The sequence below is a fragment of the Squalius cephalus genome (assembly GCF_949319135.1).
Source record: "Squalius cephalus genome assembly, chromosome: 3".
Classification (NCBI taxonomy): Eukaryota; Metazoa; Chordata; class Actinopteri; order Cypriniformes; family Leuciscidae; genus Squalius; species Squalius cephalus.
Window position 1 is genome coordinate 49,924,557 of NC_137124.1, and position 24,899 is coordinate 49,949,455.

The window sequence follows — 24,899 nt, forward strand, 5'->3', positions numbered from 1 at the left end:
TCTAAACCAGTTGACTCTATTTCACTGAATGGCAGGAAGGCCATTGATAGCCACAATGTCAGAAAATGGATCAAAGCCGTTTTCAAATATCCTCGTCGTCCTTAACAGGACTGCTGAAGGTCAGCTCCGTTAGACACTCAGCTCTGTTCATCGGTCTCACCGGGCAGCAAACACACTTTCAGCAGGAATGAGACACGTATTATGCAATCGCTCAAGAGCACACGTGCAGTTCTCACACGCACAGCAGTGGTTACACACACACACAAACACTTACTGGCTGGCTCAGAGAAATCTATCACATGCTCGAACACACATTGACAAAATGCAGTGAGCAGAGCCGAGACGTGGACCACAATAATTTAAGCCCAGAGGAGAGTCTGCCAGCCGTCCGAACATACTCCGACCCGGCCAATAACGAGTGTTCGCTTTCACTCTGAGAGCAGCAGTGCCGGTATGACCTTCTCTCGGTCTGTGTCAGTCTGAACCAGCTCTGCTCACCTGCGTGTTCACTGGGTCTGTGTGAGATGGTGTGGATCAGATGAGCTCTGTGCTACTTTGACCCGCCGCAGACCCATTAAGAACCCTACAACTGAACCGAACATCACCAGAATCAAGATTGACTGCGGGCCACGACCTTGTCTGGATTCTACTGTGTAGAGCACCAATTTTACAGCTCATGTAATTTTACTGATAAATAATGTCATTAATCATACATAAATAAAATGTCATTGCCTAAAAATGAACTAATTTATAGGGGAAGATGGGGGAAGAAACCCATTGAACAAGAACAATGCATTTACTTTTAAATTGTACCATTTAGAATACATTTAAATCGCATACTCTTTTGAACTTATTTTGAATTAGAATTTACTTATGAAAGCTAAAAACCTATGTTTTATAATATGAATGTGTGTATGTCACAGTGGGTTGCAGAGAGTGCACAACAAAACAAAAAGGAGTATTCAAAATAAATGAATGTCTTTAATTCAACACGCAGGAGATTTCAGGAACAAGAACATAACACAACCACATAACTGAATGAACATATGGGTTTAAATACACAGGGATAATTAACGTAACCAGAAACACACACATGAATCAATCAAAAAACATGTAGACAAACCAGCAAAGGGAACACAGACAAACAGGAACCGAAGCTTCACTGCCATTCACAAATCTTTTCACGTGGACTTATAGGGTAGTAAAGTATCCATCATACACAGCTCAGAATCTCGCCAGAAATGGTAGGTCATCCAGGTAATTTTTTGCCTACTCTTTTTATGTATGAAGGTAATATGATGTCATAAAGAATCGCATGCGCAGGGTAAGATTTGTGAAAGTGTACATAAGATTGCAAGCGTAAATTAAATTTGCATGCGCAAGAGAAGATTTGTAAAGGTGTAAATCGCCTTTCAACTGCAAGAAAAAAATATTTGCAGCATTTTACTGTTATTCGTAAGTGTTGTAACAATATTAGCTCAAAGGGGAAATATTAATAATAATCCATAATTACCAATTATGATTAATTATTAATATTTGGGTCAGTTAATTAGATTAACTTTGAGGTAAGCTAACTTAATATTACAATCAATTAATCAGTTCCAACGAACTCTTTGATTATTCATTTATTCTAAGAAAAGTGTATCTTTCATGGTCACTGAAAAATAATTATTCTTTAGCTTGTACAGCACTTAGAGCATGTGAAAAGAGACTTTGTATGCAAGCAGAGAATCAGAAAACACACACACACACACACACACGAGTGTTATGGAACCGGAAACAGGTAATAGAACTATGGAAAAGATCTATTTCAATATGAAAAGAACCATCAGCTTATGTCAGAGCACCTCATTAAATTGATACTTGCAAGTCAGTTGCAGTGGATACAATTCTTGAAGTGGTTGAAATTGGAGTGCATTGATGGGTCCCTGAGTGTCAAATGTCACTGACACTGGTGCAAGTTGCCATCATCTGGTTCCGACGCTGTTGTGGGTCGGAGCTCGCATGGTGGCTTCGATCACATGCACTCTCAGAAAAAAAGGTACAAAAGCTGTCACTGGGACAGTACCCTTCAAAAAGGTTCTAAAATGTACCATTTAGGTACTAATATGTACACTTTTGGAACTAATATGTACACTTTTGGTACCAATATGTACCTTTGAGGGACTAATATGCACTCTTTAGGTACAAAAGTGTACCTTTTGAAAAGGTACCGCCACAGTGACAGCTTTTGTACCTTTTTTTCTGAGAGTGTGGCTGTTGTGAGTCGCCTGGCCTGCTGAGGGCACGCTGGACGTCCCGTGGCATCCTGAAGTGCCGAGAAGGCCAAGAGTGGATGGTTGCCCATTCAGTGATGGTAGGTTTGCAGTTTTGCAGTCTCCCTTTTGGGAGCATGAAAGCATGGCAGGCATTGTTCAGGCCTGTTGGATCCAGGGCCCTGGGCCCCAGTGGGGGGAGTACTTGCAGATCCCGGGATGAATGAGCTGACTGGGGATCGACTTGGAAGGAATAACAGGATTAGCGGTCAAGGCAAACAGGCACATCAAACAGTTAAGTAGCAGGAAAGTGGTCTGTAACATCGAAAGAGCTGAGAGTGTCTGTGCTCTATTTATAGTCCTGGTGATGAGGTCTGATGCATGTCAGGTGTGTGTGACTGAGTGCCAGGGAGGATGATGGTAAATGTAGTCCATGTTCAGTATTCTGTTGAGTGTGACGGTTGGATGAGTGAGGGAGAGCCTGCAGTGATCGTGATAGTGTGTTACTTTTAGTAGAAAAACTCATTAGGGCACAATGTTATTTTTGGATGTTGGTTCTTTCTGTTCAATGAATTACATTTAAACACTGTTTCATATGTTTCATTAATGTATATGCAAGTTCCATCAAATGAAGTGTTACTCAATTAATGCATTTCATTAAAAGCTGTTTGTGTGTAAATGAGATTATATTCTATGTTCAATTAAAGGACTGCACTGTCTAAGTAAGACTTCATTGAAAGGAAATGCATTTGGCTTTTTTCATCCTCTTTTAATATTATTTTACAAAAAAAAAAAAAAAAACAGTATCTGTAGACCAATTATAAAGAGAGAGAGAGAGAGAGAGAGAGAGAGAGAGAGAGAGAGAGAGAGAGAGAGAGTCTCTTTTCTGTTAGTGAAAGAAGCAATTATATGATTTCCCACAATTCCAATCCAGCAGCAGCAGCAGCCTGCCAGTCAGGTTGGACATGCACCACTGCATTAGTAAATGAATGGTGTGTCGACCAATCATGGTTTAGACTTTATGTAAGAGTGAGAGGATGCAGACTAGACCTGACCAGAACCTGGATGCCTCATGTGTAGGATTGCCAGACTGACAGATAAACAACAACTGAGAGTCTAAACTCTAGGATCTTTCTTCATCCCAGATATTTAAATGTTGTGATTCCATTTACCAAATGATTTGTTCAGATGCTTACTGATTCATTCAATAACTCTTTCTGTACACTCTAAAATGGATGGTTCTTTAAAGGTTCTTCACACGTAAAAACAGTTTTATTTAGAACTGTATAATCCTTAAGAACCCTTTATATGCTGAAATGGTTCTTTGTGTTAGAGTTTACGGTTCTTTATTCCCCTCTTTTTGTTTTTCATATATGTAACTGTCAAAGCCACCTCATTACTGATTTCTGGTAGCCTGACTTCCTCATACTCATATTCTAGGCAGAATGTGAGTCTGATGCTCCATAGAGCTTTGATTATGAGGTGTGTCTTAACCGAACCAGGAAAAAAAACCCCTCTGCACTCAATTGGATAGACCTACAACCAATCAGAGCAACGCAGTAAGTTCTCTTTCATTCATGATTTGTTATTAATAACTTTAAACAGCTGAAATCTGCGCAGATTATCAAAAATACGACACATTTGTAGGACATAAAAGGGTCTCTGCGGCAAAAGTGAAAGTAAAAGCACAGAAAAGCACCCGTTTCAATAAAAGGATATATCAAAGTTTATATAACAGGGTCGGGAACAGACCATACCCTCGCACATGTGTATAAAAGTGAAGTCAACGCATCTTGACCTCGTGGGTTTTTGTGAGAGGAGTTTGTCAAAGGCTGGAGAAATTATCTTTAAAAAAAGAATTAGGCTAAGTCCTTCCACAGCGGGAGAAATTAATATTTTTTAATAAAAATCTATAAAAAAGTGAGACATTGTGGCTTGATTTCTTTTATTAATATTCATTTTTCATGACCAAAATAACATTATGCACAGTGATGAGCCTACAGGTTACAAGCTTCACATATTAGAAAAATACAATAATAAAAAAACCCACATTTTTAATGGCTCGTCAAGGTTGTTTCAGATCAGCACCTGCAAGTGTCGCACGTTGAGACGGGTGTCAGATTGTTTCGAAGCCTCAACACAATATGGCACATTTGCTTCAGCTGTTTCATTGTTTCACGAAGCCTCGATCTGCCTACCACCAGTTCTCTGTTCGTCCCTTAAAATTAATGCGGTGTCGTTTTTTTTTATAACAGACGCGATAGCGGAATCTAAACATCTTAATTCTCCAGCTGCAGTCATCTTTTGTTGAAAACCAATTCAACCCAAGCGCTATTTGATGATGTGGGTGATTACGTAACCGCAGATCATCTGTCCATCATCGATTAAAGCCCACCCTGGCAATTTGATTGGCTCGGCCTTCTGGGAGCCGAGCATAATTATGCCGCGTTCCAGGCAACCTGTAACCCGTGTTTTTCCAACTCGTAACTGGGAGTACATCGATCTAGTACGAGTTCACGGGTGGGAAGTCACGGGTTTGACTGCCGTTCCAGTGCACTTTCACGAGTATAAGGTTGGAAAAACACGGGTTACAGGTTGCCTGGAACGCGGCATTACTCCTCAACGGATCGAGTCCAGACTGAACTTCCCGACCAAAAATGTTGTGGGCGGGGTTTGGGCTGGCACCCAGGCTAGATTTCTGGAGACACATTTCTAGAATGTCTATAAATTTTAACTTTAAAAATTGTAACTGATTTTCTACCAATCATGTCTTTTTCTCTTTTTAGTTTAACAGAACATGTAGGCTAAGTGTGAGCAGCTCTGTTCAGTTAAAGGGTTAGTTCACCCAAAAATTAAATTTATATCATTATTTATGTAACCCTGGGATTTCTCCTCACAGTTAAAAAAAAGTATTTAGGACCCTTAATAATAATGTTTCTTGGGTACTGAATTCATAGTTCCCTTTCGTAGTCACTCCGAGTTACGTCGGATGACGACAAATGGGGTTTCGCTTAGAAAGCCTGTCATCTTCGAGTATATAAAACGAGCCAATGGCAATGAAATGCCATGGGTCTGCGGAATTTGCATAGCGTAAGTCCGCCCCACGTCGTGGGTATATAAGGAAGTACGCTGGCAACATGCAGATATGTTTTCACTTCGGAGCCAAGAGTTTTCTTCACTCCTACAAGCCATTCTGTATCATCTTCACTCTACGAGACGAGCGGCTCTTCAGTGTGTTGGTGTGACAGCGTATTTCAGCGAGATCGCATTGCCTGCTGCTGATCTGTGCAGTGATCTGCCGACAGTGTGTGTGTTTCTCCCTGGGCGCTTCAGCACTCTGCTGAGCTTTTTTCTCTCTCTAAAAGAGCTGCACGCGGCACGTCTTTTTCAAGACGGCTCGCCCGTGTATTTTCTGGATGTGGGCGCGTGACTCATCTGTCTAACGGTCACGAGCGCTGTTTCGCGTGTTGGGCTTAATCACGCTCGGCAGCGCTCGTGGATGACTCATGTTTTCATTGCGGGAACATGACCATCGCGATGTTTATAGATCGAGACTCAATGATCTCTGTGTGAGAGTCCCCTCTGCCACACCCCAATCTATCTCTTCCTCGAGAGGGGATACTTTGGCTGGTGGCCAGGGTGATCTGAGGGTTATGGTGTGGCATAATTCCGACGAGCTTTCCTCAGGCCACGCCCCCCTCAACATCGCAAACCGTGGGGATTCCATGTGTGCCTGGTTCCTCTCGGAGCCCCAGTGTTTTCATTCAGGACTCCAGCAGATGGTGTCATGTCACTCACAGCATCACAAGGCGGCTTGTTTCCTCTGGAAATGAGGATTCGACTGCGTTGCCTCCCTCGGGAGTGTCAGTGTTAGTCGAGTCAGATCCAGAGCTGATGGCCATGCTTTCCCGGGCAGCTGAAAGCATCGGTTGGAGGGGCGCTCTCCCCCCGAGCGCTGTAGGCTTACGATTGGTTTCTGGGCGCGTGTTGCTCTACAGCACTCGCTCCCAGTGCCTTTCTCCCGGACGTGCATCAGGACGCCTCCGGCTCGCGAGGATCCCCGTGACTTATCGCGGCCCGCGGGCGTCCTCCGCCTTCGCTGCACTCGATCGCATGGCGATCATGGGCTGTATGTTCTCTGTCACTATCTTGGCACAGGCATGCAGTGCTGTGCGTCGCCTTCGCCTTCGAGGCAGTGCTGACTTGGGAGTTCTGTCAGACCTGGCCCCCGTGGAACGCTGGTCCTTCCCTGGCCAACACTGACAGAACGCAGAAACTCGATCACGCCCCCACGCAGGGACGCTATGCCTCCCATGTCCGTGCTGGTCGATCCGCCACGCACACTACTGACCTCGCTCTACGGGCGACATCGGTACCTGCGTGATCCCGGGCCAGGTGATGTCCACAGGTGTGGTCCAGGAATGGGCTCAGCCAGGTTGATGTGAGGGGGTCTGAGAATTCATTTTCTCAGCTCCCCCATGTCCCAGGCTGGGCTCCTCATCGGTGGGGTGACTCCATCCCCAGACGGTTCAGCTGATTTGGGACCAGTTTGGGGACGCACAGGTAGTCCTGTTTGCCTCCCACGACTCGTCCCACTGCGACCTGTTTTATTCCCTGTCCGAGGGCACTCTCTGCGCGGATGCACTGGCGCACAGCTGGCCACGGGGCCTCTGCAAGTATGCGTTTCCCCCAGTGAGCCTTCTTGCGCAGACTTTGCGCAAGATCAGGGAGGACGAGGAGCAGGTAATTTTGGTTGCCCCGTATTGGCACAACTGCACCTGGTTCCCAGAACTAGTACTCCTCGCGACAGCACCTCCCTGGCCAATTCCCCTGAGGAAGGACCTGCTTCTCAGGGACGGGGCACCTTATGGCACCCTCATCCCGATCTTTGGAACCTCCACGTGTGGCTCCTGCATGTTGCCAGCGTACTTCCTTATATACCCACGACGTGGGGCGGACTTACGCTATGCAAATTCCGCAAACCCATGGCATTTCATTGCCATTGGCTCGTTTTATATACTCGAAGATGACAGGCTTTCTAAGCGAAACCCCATTCGTCGTCATCCGATGTAATGTCTCCGTTCCCTACTCAGGGAACGAGGGTTACATACGTAACCGTAGACGTTCTTTAAAATGTATATGGGTATCTACCCCTTTAAGAGCATCATTTGTGTTATAGTTTGGTTGTAATTTACATGAAAAACGTGTGTTTTACAAACAAGTTAATGTTTGTCCGTTATCCATTGGTGAATAATTTAATAAGCCCGCCTGATATCTACGTAAAGTGAAGTTTGATTGATTCTTGAGAGTGGAGAGGGAAAAAAGAGAGAGGAAGAGAGGGCGAATGGTGTAGGTGTGTGTCGAAGCACGCCGTTGTATGTGTGAGAATCACGATCTGAATAGGATTGGTTGATTTTATTTCTTTGAGCAAAGAAAAGTATTGAAATAGTTTATTTAGCAGTATTTGTTTTGTTTTCACAAGTTTCGCTGGCTGAAAGCTGAAAGCTGAGTTAACTTTCTGTTTGTACACTTGTGTGAGTTTCAGACGAGTTAGTGCTTACTACAAACGAAATAGTGACTGAGTAGCTAAATACTAAAGTGGACTTTTAATATCAACGTGAATAACGGTGATAAGGAGAAGCTTCACGATTGGACATCCAGGTAGCGCCCGGAATCACCGAGAGGTTCAGGGTTCCCCTGGCAACGGGGGATCGCGAGGATCGCCAGGACGCACGAGAACGTCTCCGGTTACTTAACTGTAACCTTGTTCCCTGAGAAAGCGGAACGAGATGCTGCGCTGCTCAGCGCATTGGGAACATATTTTATCGTGACCAGCTGTGAATATTGTGTATAACACGTCAATGAAATTGACCCGGAGGTAATATAGCCTCGGTCGGTGACGTCATCGGCGCGCCCCCGCGACACGAGGCTATAAGTAGATGAGCCACAGGTGCATCGTCAGGATATTTTGTCTGAAGAGCAGTCCTGGGACATCTTCAGCACGGCAAAGTAGCGCAGCATCTCGTTCCGCTTTCTCAGGGAACAAGGTTACAGTTAAGTAACCGGAGACGTTCCCTTTCGAAAGCTACAATTGATGCTGCGCTGCTCAGCGCATTGGGAACGAGAATACCCACGCCGCCGTGCTTGAACATGTCTGGACTCCCACGGTTGTGCAGGTGTGTTTCACAAGAACGTTAGAAGGTCTAGACATTAGCCTGCGATGTCGACTCAAGGACATGAGAGCCCGGAGTGACATGAACATCCAAACTATAAAATCTTATGAATGTGTGCGGAGAGGACCAGCCTGCCGCATCACAAATAAACTGCAAGGGGCACCTCTTGCCAAGGCAGCAGAGGAGGCGACCCCTCTGGTGGAGTGAGCCCTTAAACCCGTTGGCGAAGCTTGGCCGCACGCCTCATAGGCAAGAGCAATAGCATCCCTGACCCAATGTGACATGGTCTGCTTAGTGGCGGCAGCCATCGGTTGCGGCCCCCATAACAGACGAAAAGTCGCTCTGACTTACGCCACTAGCTAGCGCGGTGGACGTAGGCCTGAAGTGCATGGACTGGACATAGTCTATGAGATCTCTCCTGTTCCGATGTCGTGAACGGCGGAGAGCAGAAGGCCTCAAGCGTGACAGGATGTATAGCCGAAAAAGGCACCTTAGGCAGGTAATCAGGATGAGGATGCAAAATCACTTTCACCATTCCTGGGGCAAAGTCTAAGCAGGGTGGCGAAATCGACAGAGCCTGCATATCCCCAATTCTTTCAAAGAAATTATTGCCATAAGAAAAAACATCTTAGAGTCAGAAGTTTGTCAGACGCTGATTCTAGAGGTTCAAAAGGAGTCTCAACCAGACCCTCTAGGACTAAAGCTAAGTCCCATGATAGGATCTTGGTTTTATGAGAGGCCTCAGTCGCCATGAATGACCTGAACGAACAGAGGATGTCTCCCGAGTGGCACCCCGTCAACCAAGGCATGGCAAGCCGAAAGAGCGGCCACATAAACCTTGAGAGTGGCGGGGCATGTGCCTGATGATAATATTTCCTGCAGGAATTCCAGAACTGAAGCAATCTGGCAGTTGACCGGATCTGCATTGACACACCCTTTCAAAGACACTCCATTTGTTGACATAACTCTTCCTAGTGGAGGAAGCACTAGCACTGAGAATGGTCTCAACAACAACAGGCGGAAAGCCCAGTGCCCCTCAGTTGGTACCCATCAGGAGCCAAACATGAAGGTTCCAGAGGTTGGGTCTGGGATGGAATATCGTGCGCTCCGTCTGAGACACAATGTCCCTCCTCTCCGGAGTCGTCCAAGGCGAGCCGTTGAGGAGAGATATTATCTCGGAGAACCAAACTCTGGCTAGAACTCCTGGGAGCAGAGAAACTGGAGGAAAACGCATACATGCACATTCTAGGCCATGTGTGCGCCATCGCATCCAGACCCAGGGGCTGGGTGATTCAGAGATAAGTAGAGGGAACATTGCGCTTTCTGATAAGAGGCGAAGAGGTCCACCTCCGCTTCGTATCCAAATCTGTTTGACTACTTCTGGGTGGAGTTTCCATTCCCCTCTCAGTAGTTTCTGTCTGGACAGTAAATCCGCTCCCACATTCAGGTGCCCTGAGATGTACACTGCCCTGAGTGACAGGAACTTTTCCTGGGCCCAGAGAAAGATGTTCCCCGCTATTCTGTTCAGATTGCGTGAGCACAAACTTCCCTGGTGATTATGTAAGAGACTGCCGCTGTGCCGCACTAGGACATGACAGTCTCTCAACTGAGGGAGAGAGTATTTCAGGGCCAGAAATACAACATCAGCTTGAAGCAGTTGATGCCCCTCATTCCCCTTGAGCTGGACGACCATTTAAGACCGCTCCCCAGCCCATCAGGGAGGCGTCTGCCGTTAGCATTCTGCGATAGCAAGACACACCTAAAGTGGGACCCAAAGCAAGGAACCGGGGTCTGAACCACATAGAAAGGGAACGAAGCCGCAGCGCGTAACCCTTACCATAAACATGGATTTTAGAAAGTGCACGAAGCGTTCAGCGCGTGACTCACCATAAACATGGATTTTAGAAAGGACACGAAGCACTCAGCGAGTGTTCTTGCCTTTATTTGCCCTTGGGGATTGAAATCCCCCGTTTTGAGCCACAAATGACATGGTCTCATGCGCAAAAGGCCCAGAGGAATCATTGTGGCCATGAGACCTATGTAATGGCTGCCATGAGACCTATGTAATGTCCTGACCTAGCTAGATGTTGCTTAGGGTGTTAAAATTGGTCCTGACACAAGCGGGAGACAATTATGCCCGATGGTGACAGTCTCATTTAACCCCAAACATGTTACCCTCAGGGTGGGAGAGAGAACGCCCTTGGCGTTGACCTCAGCCCTCTAGAGATAACATGGCTAAGTCAAATGTAAGGACCCAAAATTGGTAAGCTTTGCCCCCAAAAGCAAACTTGGGAACCTCCTGTGTTGTGGCAATATTCTATATGAAAATATACGTCCCTCAGATCGATCATGACGAACCAAACGTGATGTTGAATTTACGACACAATCGTTTTACAGTTAACATCTTGAACTTGAGTGCTTTAACTGTACGGTTTAAGCCTCAAAGATCGAAGATTGGACGCAACCCCCCATCCTTCTTGGGGACCAGGAAGTATCTGCTGTAATAGCCTGACTCTCTCTCTGGAAGAGGAACATGTTCTATGGCCTCTTTGCTCAGCAGAGATTGTAGCTCTTGTGACAGTACATGCGCCAGTTCCGGTCTCACGGAAGTGAATACCACGCCGTTGAAACGCGGAGGACGATTAATAAATTGGATTCTATCCTATTTGTACTGTACTTAATACCCAAGTAGAAAAACCTGGCAGAAGTTTCCACGCTGCCAGACTCTCTGAGAGTGGTATCAACTTAACACTTCCTTTTGAGGGGATATTAGATGTTCTGTGTCCTGGATGACAGCAGAAAAGCAACAGAACATCTAACATTTCGCTGGAAACCGCTGCTCCCCGAATCACCAGAGGTGGCGAGGAAGTACAGTAGTTTCGTGAGGGTGTCAGGTAGGAGCTGTTTGATTTACATGTCTCGTCCCGTAGGGGCACACCCCCACAGACCTGGGACAAAACAACCCTCAGGATTTTGTCTTAGGTCTATTATACAGCTGCTGAGTACAACGAGCCGGTCCCCAGTTTTCACGAGGGGGAGCACAACTCGTTACACTCTGCTTTTGAACCCTCCTAAAATGATGATGAGCAAAAAGAAGAGAAGAAAATGTCTCTTCAGACTGGCCCATCATCGTATAACCACACACCCCCGCACCCATGATAGTCTTAATACGTCAAGGGCACAAAGATGCACGAAGAATAAGGTTTTCCCATGACCGAGTTAACGTCATGGAGATCCTCAAGGAGGGCAGTCTAGCTGTAATCTGACCATCACACAAGTCACCACCTCGAGAACCTCTCAAACGTTTTAACATAACGAGAGATGTGTTCGGAGGCAGCTTTAATTCCTCAGAATTAAATGTGGCCAGAGAACAGCCAGACAATATAATATTATATATAATACATACATAAATATATATAATTATATTATATAAATATTGTATATATAAATATAAATATCAGTTCCTCAGCAATAAACACATCCCAATCAGACAAGCAAACACGGTCTGGATGATAGGCTGTGTTTAAATCTTTGATAAGATCAACCTGGTATGCCTTTAACACGGACATGGTGTACAACGCAGTACCAGCCTAACCGCTGAAAATGCATCTGATAATGTGATCCCAGGGGAGAGATAGCCCGCGAGCGTCTCTCCAAACTGAGGCAATATCATATAATCGCGTGCCCTCGCACCCGCGATAGTAGAATGGCTCGATGTCGAGGACACAAGACATAAATATTTACAATCTTTATTTATTTATAGACTGTTTTATGGGACTCTTTTTGTTGTGATCAGATCAATCTGGCCACTGCACGAGCGATCGCCACGAGCGATCTCCTTTTATCATCACGGGAGAAACGCTCGGAGGCGGCAAACACTTAATGTTTAGTGTTTAACTCTTAAGCCGGCCGCACACCGGACGCGCAGCTCAGCGCCGCGCCGCGCCACGTCTAGGACAACTGCCACCTGAAAATCCGTTAGCATCAGCAATTTTCTGATTTCTGTAAATAAATATAAAACTAAATGTATATTGCAGCACGGGGTTAAGTCCGTATATACATTAACTACGATTTGAGACACATAAATATAAATTTAATATAAAACTATGTAAATGGCGCTGTGTGGCGCGGCAGGGTTTTGAACACGGTCCTGAGCCGTTGCTGTGCGCCGCGGACAGACGCCGCCGGTGTGTGTACTCTCATAGAGAATAATGTGTTCGAATTTAAAAGACGTGGCGCTGAGCTGCGCGGCGCTGAGCTGCGCGTCCGGTGTGCGACCGGCTTTAATGTTCTCTGCCCGAGCCGAAGAAGCGCCGAGGCACGCTTCGGTAGTCAGGCAAAAGGACATCGCGATCTGGAGAGAGAGCGAGCGATAGGGAAGCACCGTCTCTCGCTTCTCAGCCAGATCGCACGCGAGCCCCACAATCATTATGGGCGCTACCCCCTTTGAAATAAGCAACGCGAACGCGAAGCACTTTAACTGTGAACATTCCACAGTGCTCGCAATCACCATGCTCAAATGCAAGGGCAGCATGTTCTTTCCCCAAACAAACAAAGCAGTAAGTGTGTGTATCCAGTTCTGACATAGGATGGGAACATGGAAGAACACAACACTATTGTTTTGTTGGCTCATTTCTCCTCTTTTTTTAAACTCTTTGATGTACGAGAGAGAAAAAGGCTTGAGAAATGAGAAATTTTCTGCACACTGCCTGAATAAACTAACTCCTAGCAAAGATCTGTAGCAGATAAAAGGTAGAGAGAGAGTTTTGACGTTCACACATGCACAGTAATGGTCTGAAGACAAAAGACCTGACGATGCACCTGTGGCTCATCTACTTATAGCCTCGTGTCGCGGGGGCGCGCCGATGACATCACCGACCGAGGCTATATTACCTCCGGGTCAATTTCATTGACGTGTTATACACAATATTCACAGCTGGTCACGATAAAATATGTTCCCAATGCGCTGAGCAGCGCAGCATCGATTGTAGCTTTCGAAAGGGAACTGAGTGATTAAAGTTGCCTAACGAGGGAGGACTCTTCACTAAGGAGTTAAGGTATCCCATTTAATATTTATTTTGGCTCTTCGGAGTGAAGCGGCCAATTATCTTTTTGTTTTTGGGCCACAACACACGCGAGCAACGGTTACAGGCCTGCAACGAGGGGTGAGTGTGATTGTGTGTGTGTGTGTGGGCCCACGTGAGTTAATGTGTTTATCCGTAAAATTATAACTGCCGTTGTATTTCCTAAGAGGGGTTTGATTTATTATTATTCCTTTTCTGTTAAAGGGAAGTTTCATATAGCCTACATGTAAATAGATGGACATTTAAAAAAGTGTAAAAACCACATTGAGAGACATTTGATTTATTATTGGGTAAAAAGAGTCACTCAACTGTCAAATTCATATTCATCTGTAGATTGACATACAATTCTAAAAGTACATTAATCCGAGATTGTGTATCATTTTGATATCCTATGCCCAGTTGTGATCATTTTAAAATAGGCAGTTAATTGTAGTTTACTGTTTATTTATTCTCCCTTTCGTTTCATATTTTCTATTTTTCATTTAAATTCATATTTGTTTTAATAAACATTATAATTGTTTACTTGAAGAGATTTCATCGAATCTTACTGATTGGTTTGGTTTAAAGTTAAATTGAATATTTCTATTGGGTTAATTCATTCTCATAAAATGCATGGTTAGGCTATAGCTAAACAGAGGAAATAGGGTGTTGTGCTAAAAGGGTGTTAAGAGAGTTCCCTTATAATTAGTCGAGAGACTGCAAAGTTTGAACCCGAGTACCCGCCCTAAGAGCTCAAGTACATCATTACTGAGAGGGAAGAGGGTGCTACATTTACTCACCCTCATGTTGTTCCAAACCCGTAAGACCTTCGTTCATCATTGGAACACTAATGCATATATTTTTGATGAAATCTGAGAGCTCTCTGTCACTCCAGATACAGCAACGCAATTACCACTTTGAAGGCCCAGTTTCACGTTTCTGTTCTTGTCTAGACTTTGTTTGTATTTTGATTGGTCCCTGTTTTCCTTTGTTCTGTTTCCCACCACTCCTATTTTGCTATGGTTACTGTCGTTATGAGTTCATTTGCCCCAGCTGTGTCTCGTTTCCCTGATCTGTTCTCTGTGGCTACGTTTACACGTGGCCGGCTATTTTCATAAACGGACATTTCACCCTCTCCATTTTCAAAAATAACATTGTGCACACCTGTAAGTTTTCAGAAAAGTGTTTGTTTACATGAACCCATGTATATTTGCTGTCAAGAGCATGCCAAACCTGTAGGTGGCACTGGCTCTTCGTGTTGGAGGAGAAGTTGTTGCAAAATTGCTGACCTCCAAGCACTCACTCGTCTCTGCTCCTCGACATAGTAGAGCAGCTGTTGCAAATGCAAACAGACGAAAAGGGTTTGCACCAACATAAACGCGACTGCTACTCTGAATGCATCCATGATCACCATAGCCAAATGAAAATGTAAACATAGGTCGCACTTTTGACGCAGGTGCAAGTTCTGTCGCATACCATGACATCGGCTGCCTAAAAATCATTTTTTCTCAGTTTACATGCAAACGTGCAAACAAAGTTTTCCAAAATCTCCACTCTGGCCGGAGTTTTTAGAAAGAATCGTTTTCAGAGGCGAATTCTCTGTTTGTGTGTAAACAAAGGGCACAAATGAAGGGAAATGTCTCAGTTTTCAAAATAACCATGTACACGTGTAAACGGGGCCTGTGTATTTAAGCCCTATGTTTCTGTCTGTTCGTTGTCTTGCATTATTTCAGTTCAAAGGATATGTGGTTTCATGTTTCCTTGTTTAAGTTTTGAATTAAAGTCTCCTGTGGTATCTCCTTTGTCATGCGCTTGATTACTGCCACCTAATCTCGTAACACCTAGAAAGGTAGTAAAGACATTGTTAAAATAGTCCATGTGACAGTGGTTCAACCTTAAGTTTATGAAGCGACGAGAATACTTTTTGTGCGCAAACAAAACAAAATAACATGGACTATTTCTATTTTAATGTTGTCTTTACTACCTTTCTTGGCTTTGAAAGTGGTTATTGCGTTTCTGCAAATGGAGGCACAGAAAGCTCTCAGATTTCATAAAAAATATCTTAATCTGTGTTCCGAGGATGAACAAAGTCTTATGGGTTTGGAACGACATGAGGGTGAGTAAATAATGACAGAAATTACATTTTTGGTTGAAGGATACCTTTAAGGATAGCCTACTCATCTTCTCTTCTCCACAAAGTGACAGATATATTGAATTTTATATTCCATATTGTTAGATTTTTCTTTTCAATTATTATTTTATGCTTAAACATACCCAGTCACAATAATAATAAAAAAATAATTAAAGCTATCCCATGACTTTATTTCCCTTTTCCCTTTTAACACGGTAAAGGGCTTATATACTGTACATTTTTGCTCATTTTGGCCTTTGTAAACACAATTGTTTGGTTTCACTTTATTTTGATGGTCCCTTTAGCACATTCTGTTGACTATATGTAATGTTGCACCTACATGAAAACTCACTCTCATTAGAGTGTTAGTAGAGTATTAGTAGACTGGTAGGGTTAGGGTTAGAATAAGTTGACCTACTTGCAAAGTTACTTATAGTCAGTAGAATGTGTAGGCCATCTAGATCGGTCCAAAGTCAGCATCCGATAGAACGGGTGAAGGTCTCTGCGTGTTACTGTCTTCCCGCGTGGCAAAGTAATTTAATTCCATTTAAGCTTTTATCTGACTCCGTTTTATCACAACCTCGAATTTAGGTTAGATTGCCAATTGGTTATTGGTCAATTATATAATAGTTTAGCAATACATTTGAACTCTTTAATTATATTTTACTTGTTCATATTAGGAAGCTATGTTGCTCAGAGGTCCTCACGCCTTGTTTAACGTGGGTCTCACGATCACAAGCTCACCAACTTCGGTCACCAAACAGAGGTAATTGCTATATACCTGAGATTGGTCGCATTCACGCTTACACAATCAAAGATACTTTGATATAGCCCCCATGATTGCATACACTTGAAATTAAAGTAACGTTTACTTCAACTGAGGTATGGCCACTACTACAGATATAAGTCAACCAACTTTCCTTGTCTTATTATAGCTTTCCCATACACAAAAGAAATATATTTGAAATATATTTTCAGAATATATTTTGAAATATATTTTTGGAATATATGCAAATATTCGAAATTGGCCCAATAAATATATTTTAGTTAAATATATGTAAATATAGGCATTTTATTTTTTTGAAAATATATTTTAGTTAAATATGAATATATTTATATGTCAATATATTTACCAACAACATATATGCTCATGTTTTAACTTTTGCTAATTGTTTCATTTGAAATATATTTTGAAATTTAAAAATGTATATATTATATAAATGTACAAAAAATGTAGGCTATATTGTATATGAAATACTATTATTTGAATTATTTTTACAGAATTGAATACAGTTATTTAATAGTGTGTGCAGTGTTAGACACTGAGTTATATCTATTGTTTAAGTGTACTTCACTGTTGAAGTGTCACTGTTATACTTGCATCATAAATATTGTGCATATTTTCAATATTTAAATGACTTCAGGAAAGATGTCAATAAAACACAACAATACATCTAATAATTGCACTTAGTGTTAGGTACGTGCCACCTAATATGGCCTAATAGTCCTAGGAAAGCAACTATCTGTCATTTTACATTGCAGTCATTTAAATGTACAGTATTTATTATATCTGTGTGTCATAATACAGTAGTGAAATATGGTACCCTACTGTTGTGTATAGGGGAAAAGGTAGAGGAATTACTATGATCAAATTACATTTTCGACCCTTCTTTAGCAAGCTAAACATTTTATGACCATATATTTTGTCATATATTTTACATTACATGTTATAAATGTAAATATATTTCACACTTAACTTCATATATTTTTGTTATATTTCAGAATATATTTCAAAATGATAAATATAAGTGAACAACAATGCAAATATATTTCGATGTATTTGGAATATATGCCACATATATTTTTGACACTTTAAAATATATTTCAATATATATTTTTTCTGTATGGGTTGGATTGGCCATGCTGTGGTTTCCCACTTACACTTATCTAAAGTAACATTAAATTAAAACGTCTCGGTTACGTACATAACCCAAGTTCCCTGAAGAGGGAACGAGACGCTGCGTCAAAACGCTGATAGCTTCTGATAGGCCGAAGCAAGTCGTTCCCTCTTCAGGCTAGGGTTACGTCACCGAGACGTTCCTTTTCAAGGGAACTCGAGCTGCGTCGAAACGCTGCGGGAATGCTAATACCCACGTCTCCATAAGAGCAAATGCCCATCCGTGTGAAGTCAGAGCGCACATTCGGAAGAAAGCACCTGCACCCCTGGAGTGGAGCTGAGGTCAAAATCCTAGAATCTGACGAATGTGTGCGTTGAGGACCAGCCAGCCCCATCACAAACGTCATGAAGTGAAACTCCTGACAATAAAGCTTTGGAAGCAGCCATACTCCTAGTCCAGTGAGCTTGTACAGCCAAAGGTGAAGGCTGACCAGCCGACTCATAATCAAGTGAGATAACCTCAACCACCCACTTGCTTATCCTCTGCTTAGATGCAGGACACCCTTTCCTGGGTGACTCAAAGCAAACAAACAACTGTTCGGACTTCCTTCACGGCAGCTCTGTGGACGTAAGCATCTGATTCTCTAACTGGACAGAGCAGATTAAGTTTCTCTTGGTCTGACGTCAGAAAAGGAGGAGGACAGAAAGCTTGCAGTACTGTAGGTCTAACAATATTAGTTGGGACCTTAGGAACATAGCCCGGTCTAGGATGGAGAAAGGCCTTTACAATGCCAGGCAAGAATTCCAAGCATGAGGGAGAAACCGAGAGTGCTTGAATGTCTCCAATTCTTTTGAGAGACGAAATAGGTAGACACAAGGTCCGCAAACCATACTCGGGCCGGCCAGAACGGGGCTACCAACAATAGACTGACCCCGTCCCGGCGAACCCTTTCCAGAACTCCTGGGAGCAGAGTGATCGGTGGAAAAGCGTACAGACGTGACCTCGGCCACGGCTGTACCATAGCGTCCAACCCCAGAGGGACTGGATGGCTTAGAGAGAACCACAGTGGACAGTGTGATGTCTCCTTGGAAGCAAACAGGTCTACCTCGGCACGACCGAAATTCTTCAACAGGAGATCCACCACCTCGGGGTGGAGTCTCCATTCCCCGGGTCTCGGCCCCTGTCTCGACAGGATGTCTGCCCCCTGATTTAGATACCCTGGAATATAAATCGCCCTCAATGAAAGAAGCTTACCCTGGGCCCCTAGGAGGATCTGGCGAGCCAGCTTGTATAAGGGGCGCGAGCGCAGACCCCCCTGATGGTTTATGTAGGAGACCACCGATGTGTTGTCTGACCGAACAAGCACATGATGGCCCCTCAGGTCTGGGAGGAAGTGTTTCAGAGCTTGGAACACCGCCAACATTTCTAGACAATAGGGCTGCCCGATTAATCGTATTTTAATCGCGATAACGATATCTGCCTCTCTCGATTAATTTTAAAAAATCGTCGCGATATTTGCCCGCTCGTTTTTTATCCTGAAAATGCTTTTTTATTAGACATTTGCATTATCTTGCATTGTAAACAAGTCCCCACTAGCACTGATGTTTGTGTTTGCCAGATCTGAATAGCTTAAATCTCCCAAATTACCCAAACAGAGCTTTTCTCTTACATTTTATGCCCCATGTTTTACTTAACCGGTGCAATCTGGCAACCCTGCGCGTGCGCTCTACACTGCAGAAAAAGCACTGATCTCCACAGCGATATTCTGTTTGCAGGAAATTGTTACATAGCCAGTCTGTTTCTTCACTGCCGTTTGTGTGACTAAATCTGTTTCTAAATGAGTTTCGCTGTTCTATTTTTTGAAGTTTAAGTTTTTACCAGTTTTCATGATGTGAATCAGTTGAAAAGCCACTGACCATTTTCAGTGTATCAACAAGTAGACTATTTTTCTTTGCAGTACAAATTTGCTGAGCGATCTGGATCTGTAGCCTACTTTGTCTCATTTTCAACCGAAATGTGTCGCATAGAAAATCTAATGTGAAGGCGCATCACAAAGCACTCATCTAACGTTAAATCATGCCATTTGTATTGACTTGCTGTCTGAGGAAGATGTAGTTGGTTAAATGAAGTCTGATCATGATGGTTTGAAATTAACACCCGCCAACCCGCCAAAGGTATCTCTGTCAAATCACAGGCCAAATTTGGCATGTTATTATGTTTACTGACTTTGCTGGGGAAATTTGTGTAAACAAAATCTGCCCGGATTTTGAGCAAATACTCGTGCAAAACCATTAACTGTCTCATCTCTTTCTCTGTAGTTTCTCAAATGAGAATAATCGTGATTAATTATCGTGATTATAATTTTGAGCAAAATAATCGTGATTATCATTTTAACCATTATCGTGCAGCCCTACTAGACAATTTATATGCCACGAGAGATGAAGGTCCTGCCACAGACCTTGGGCTGGGCGACCACTCATGATCGCCCCCCAGCCCGTGAGGGGGCGTCCGTCGTTAGCGTGTTGCGACGACAGGGAGCTCCCAGCACGTGCCCTTGGGACAGGAACCAAGGTTCTTTCCACATAACTAAGGCACGAAGACATCGTTGCATGACCCTGATCATGCGGAGTGGGTTTCCCCTCGGAGAGAACCCCTTGGTCCTGAGCCACCACTGCAACGGTCTCATGTACAACAGGCCGCAAGGTATAACGTTGGACGCTGCTGCCATCAGACCTAACAGTCTCTGAAACTGCTTTACAGTGAGTGACTGGCCTAGCTTTGCTTGTTTCACAGCTGAGAGAATCAAAGCGATACGAGCAGGAGACAGGCGTGCCTGCATCGTCGTCGAATCCCATACTACACCCAGAAAAGTGGTCCTCTGTAGTGTAGATAGCACACTTTTCTTGACATTCAAGCTCAACCCCAACTTCTTGATGTGAGCGAGAATGACATCTCGATGCCGAACCGCTTGATGCTCCGATTGAGCTAGAATTAACCAATCGTCGATATAGTTCAAAATGCGGATGCCCTGAAGTCGCAGCGGTGCCAGAGCTGCATCCATACATTTTGTGAAAGTGCAGGGAAACAGAGCTAGGCCAAATGGAAGAACACGATATTGGTACGCTTCGCCCCCGAAAGCAAACCTCAGGAACTTCCTGTGTTGTGGAAGGATGGAAACATGGAAGTAGGCGTCCTTTAGATCTATCGTGACAAACCAGTCCTCGGATCTGATTTGTGACACGATCTGCTTGAGAGTGAGCATCTTGAATTTGAGCTTCCCTACTGTGCGATTTAACAGGTGCAGATCTAAAATTGGACGCAACCCCCATCCTTCTTTGGAACAATCCTTCTTCGGAACAATCCTTCTTCGTTTTTTTGTGGGCGGAGCTTAGGTGGAGGCAGAACGATCCCTCTGGCTTTGTTATTTGCAAAAGTTCATTTCAACGGACATCCCAGATTGGCTCACCCATACACGCTCATTCAATGGATGGACGATCTGACAGGATTAACGTCAACGCTCCCTTGGGTTGAGTGGCCTGACTTCTACACCTACTCGATAGAGAAACAGAGGGTAAAGAGAAACTGATGGCATATTCATATTTAGATGCCTATAACTGTAGTAAATGGTCACGTACAAGACTTGTGTGGTAGCCTACGATCCGCAGTTCTGCCTAGCCAGCGCCACGGCCAGACAGAAGACGACAATGTAAAGAGTGACATTACGGTGCAATTTTAATGATGTGAATATATTCTAGAAATAAAAATTCCAGATACATCATATTCATTTTTTAACTATGTTAGGGCTGGGCGATATGGCCTAAAAAAAAAAAATCCCCGATTTTTTTTTTTTTTATAAAAAATCCGATTTACGATTTAAATCGATTTATTTTCTTCCCTTAATTAAATTCAATCTGCAGATGACAAAGAAATTGTTCAAAACAAGTTTTAACTTTATTTTGTTTTGATTTTCCCTTCTGGAATTTGATTTGGATTTCCCCCTTGGGGTTAACCCTCTGAGGTCGACAAACGTGCCCGCGCGTTTTGCTGGATTTTCTTCAAATTGTAGAACTATAAACTTAAATTACTCCATCATTTATGGTCATACAGAAAAAAGAAATATAAAAAAAGAATCTGTAATATTTCTACTTTTGTATGTGTCCACTTACAATCAAATCAAAACACTGTGCTTTTGTAAAATAAAGAAAATAAACAAGGTGTGCGTTCTGCCTCTCCGTCGCGGTGAACTTTTTTTTCTTGAGCACGTCTATAAACTGAAACAAAACTCAGCGAATACTTGTCACACATTTATGAGCCATATACCTTTATAAACATTTAAGTGTGTACTTTTAAATGATCGGATTCAAACTGAAAACAAATATTCTCTGTTTAAGTAATTTGTATAAAACCAACAAGATGTCCAGCTTCTCAAACGCTTCCTAATTATTTTTAATTTGAACACGCCCACTCGCGCAAAAGATACATGCAAATCTCCACATGGAACGCGATCGCGCTCATTACCTCAAAAACAAAGCACCAAAACACTTCACAAGTCTCTGCTTTTCGTCGAGTTTGAAAGGCGCACCGTGAGCTTACATTGGATTTAGGCTACCTCAGAAGAAGAAGAACGCGATTTGAAGACAAGAAAGATGTAAGGTAAGAAATTCTTACATATTAGTTTGTTATTGTTGCATAAATTTCACATTGCAGTTGAACTGTTGCTAGATATATGGTGAATATTATAATATTTAGACCCGTGTTTACTGTTACTGTGTTTGTGGATATCTGCTCAAGTGTAGATATGTATATGGTAACCATAATGTTTTATATTTGAGCGCGATCGCGTTTGAATGCATCATATTTTGGATCGCGATCGCGTTTGAAAAGCACCAAACGGCTTCATGTTTTTACTATTATCTCATTTCATATCATCATAACGAATGGAAACATTTGAAGTAACATGATAATCAATATATTTTTCTCTAGCTTAGTTGTTACTGAAATATTTTGGAAGATTTATAGGCTGCTATAGGTTATTGTTATTATTATTTTATGCAGCACTGCGCATAGCCTATGCCTACAAGGCACAACAAACCTGGTTTTCATTATATTATATATTGTTGGAAACATTTGTGTGTGTGTGTATTCTGTGAATTTTAAAAAGCAATTTTAACCAGAAAAATCTAAAATGTATTCCCAAAATCGTGCAGGCCTTTCTCTTGATATCAGTATGTTCACTTTTTTTTTTTTTTCAGGGCCCAGATGCCACTCCTGCTGACTTAAACATTCACATGAGTCTCTGTACATGAACCTGGTAAAATGAAAATCAAACACCTTGGAAATGAAAGGTATGTACAATGTTTTTAGGAATGGCACAAAGGTCTCTGTCTTTGGATCATTGGTTTCAATGAGTGCTTTTTTGTCATTTGTTGTGTATCTTTGGATTATGTTGTGTTGTAAATGAATCAAACAATCTAAAAGCCATTCTTTTTTAAATCTCCTCATTCTTTGTGCAAGGTTGCTCAGAATGATAGGGCCTGATAGCTCCTAATAGGGCCGTTAGGGGAGGGTCTTTGTCTTTCTCAGGTGTGAAAAGCTTACATATTAATGCTAAAAGCTTTGTCGCACAAAACACGTCGTAAAAATTTTAAATCAATATATTGTCTTCTCTGAATGAGCAGTCAGGGTGATTTTCACATAGTTTTAGAGCAAATATTCTAGGCTACGTCATACAATTTTCAAAAGTCTTGTGAAGAAATAATCAGTATGGGTTTCATGACCTTATTTCAGTGAGAATTTTTTTTTGTATTTTCACAAACCACTCATAAATGTCATTATCTCAAAACTACAAACTTTTACACACATGCTGCTGATATATTATTGTAGCAGAGTTTGTGCTGAATACAGTGTAATCAGACTTTAGCCATGAAAATGTCACAAGTAACAGAAATAAGCACAAATGTCAGAGCATGTCAAAACACCTCCAGGGCCCAGAAAACAGCTCAGACCCCAGAGGGTTAAAGTGCAATCAGAAACAACAAGCCAAAAAGACAAGATGGCAGGCCCTGCCTTTGTAAACAGTGAAAATGTAACATAACATAATGTAACGTAACATAAAATGGGTGGATTGGGATTGGAGAGGAACTTGAAAAAAAAAAAGAAGTACATCACAATAAAGTGTATTGTGATTGTCAAAACATTTGGTAACTAAACAGAATTTTATTAAGTTTAGTGACAACACAATGTTTACATGGTACAATGACTGGTATGCTACTGTTTTTATTATTGCTTTCACAATTTCAATTCAATTCTTGTGATTTGATTCTGATCTTGATTCAATATCGATTCCTTTGGATAAATACTAGGTATTAATACAGTAGATACATGTTAATTTAAAGCCCTGTCAGCTGGTATTATTATTAAAGGTTAAAAATAACATCTCAAATTAAATATAATGCGTTTTTTTATAATAACAACATTCTAATATTTTAATGATATAGGTAAAAAATATACTAAATATGTAATATAGTTATCATATTTAGCAAAATACTCCTCTCTACAGCAATTATTTGTACGTGCTATGGTCATTATGGCTTTCCAGAGGTAAATGTAATGTTATGTGACATATTGTTCTCCAGCTGTTATTATAGACCTCTTTCCGCAGTTGAAAAACACTGATCGATCGATTTTATTTCATTTCGGTAATTTGAACTGTATCTTTCAAATTACCTATTGATCATTCGTGTTTATTTAGCCTACAATTAACTAGTAGTAGGGTAAGTGTACCCATTAAGCCCACCAAAATCTAAGTCTAGGTTTTTTTCATAGATATTGACATAGTTTATAAGAAAAATCATTTGTTAAAATGCAAGATTAATCTCTCATTTGAAATTATATTAATTAGTTGATGTACATTTTAGAATATAAAATTAAGATAATTTAGGAATAAAGTCAGAAGTCTGGCATGGGCTTAATTGGTACTTTGGCACCATTTAAGCCCGCATGTGTTCCAAATAAGCCCACATCATCATTGATTCACAAAATGTAAAAAAAAAATTAAATGATTTTAAAGAAGTAAAACATCAATATATTTATTCAGTGACAGGGAAGTATTAAAAAAAAATCCTTTTGCTAATGTTTGATTAGAACCCTGGGTGGGATGGGTTGGTGTTAGTGGCCGGTGGTCTGGAGCCTAAAGTTGGCTTGACTGGAGTTGTAGCTGGAGTCAAACTGGAAGTTTGACCGGGTGTATCTCAGAAGCCAAGCTGAGTTAGGGCTCCATACTCTGGGCTTAGGGGGGCCTCCTAGTGGGCCCCCCTAACAGTCCCAGGGGCTCAGGACTGTGGGGAATGTAGGGTCCCTCTGGGAGCTCTCCATGTCCG